The sequence below is a fragment of the Plasmopara halstedii genome (genome assembly GCF_900000015.1).
Source record: "Plasmopara halstedii genome assembly, contig: Scaffold_2904, whole genome shotgun sequence".
Classification (NCBI taxonomy): domain Eukaryota; phylum Oomycota; class Peronosporomycetes; order Peronosporales; family Peronosporaceae; genus Plasmopara; species Plasmopara halstedii.
The window spans coordinates 1,086,035-1,087,513 of record NW_020189809.1 but is presented as its reverse complement, the minus strand read 5'-3'; positions in this window follow the sequence as shown (position 1 = coordinate 1,087,513).

The following is a 1,479-nucleotide window of genomic DNA, read 5'->3' as shown; positions in this document are numbered from 1 at the left end:
TCGAAGCGTAGCGTCTATAGAGGCTCGTCCGCGAGTAGTAGCATGCGTAATACTCGAAGTGGAATGTCTCGTCAGAGGGGGACTCCGTCTGATGTTAGCTCGATCATGAGCAATCTTTCGGTTGCTGAGAGCATTATATCGAAGGCTACTGCACGTAAGGAGCGCGTAATTGGCACCGCCAATTACAGATAAATTTATTTTTACAAAGAAACCTGATTTTATACGAGTGTATCATTGTTATTTGGTGATTCGAACGATTTAGATAGACCGCATGATGCGTCAAAATACAAATGCTATGTGCTTTGTTAAAATTATTGGGTTTCCCATGTGAATTTGATGTGTTATGATTCTTGCTGTTTGTTTGTTTGGCAAATAAGTTCTTGTGGCGATTTAAGGGATTGCAAATTCCTTAGGTAGTAATTGCTCGGTTGATTACTTAGTCAAATCATCAAATACAAGTTTCTTATGACTGAAGTACTGTTTGTACAAGTCTTTTTGAAGTCGGTGGGCATCTTCGTAGATCACCGATTGCTATTCTGCACTGCCACCAACGAAGATTAGGTGCTGATAGTCTTGAGACAATATGAAGACTCGTTCTGCAGCACTGTGAGACCACAGGCATTTGTTGTCTAAGAAGGAGTCTCCGAAAAAATAACCTTATTGGACCAATTCTCATCTAACAATTATATTCAATATTAGGTATAGAAGCTGAAAAATTTTGAAGTCCACAAATTTACTACTGCATCTCAATATTTCAGTATTATAATTAGGCGACAAATATCTCATTATCATTTTGTGACGCTTCTTCGTAGCCTGCTAAAATTTGTACGAACTCTCGTGTAATTTGCTATCAAGGACGCAGTATACTTTCATTTAAACTTTAGCGGAGAATACACACATTGAAGTGTCCTTGTAGCGTTGGGCCAGCTGGGACACAAGGCGAACAGGATACAATGATAGGTATGAGTAACTCCCGTCGGTGATAACACGAATGGGATTTGAAGCTCCCCTTTTGTAAAAGGGAACACCAAAAGCTGTAGCAAGATCGGATCTTTGCGTCTTAAACTCAATAATTCAATTTTCGCAAGTTCGTCTATAAGATCCAGACACTGTATGCGTGAGTGCAACTTTAATCCCTGGCGAGCACGTCGGTTCATTTCACATCGTAAACGGCTTCATTTAGTTCGCGGAGTAGTGTTGGTGGACTGGGAGACTAATATTGTAGTTTTGTGCTTTGTATGGTACGTCTAGTTCAGAAATTTAATGTTTTACTCAACAAAAGCTTAGTATAATTGCACACCGGTATTTGCATCAAAATTGAGCTTGGTACAAATCACCACTTCTGATGCTCATAATTGAAGTAAGTTAAAATCGCTAAGGTCTATCATTTGTTTAATTGGTAAAAGTCACGACATGTAATTCTATTTTGCTAACTCACGCAAGCGTACTAGAAAAGGCCATCTCCGCACGTCCTCCCCA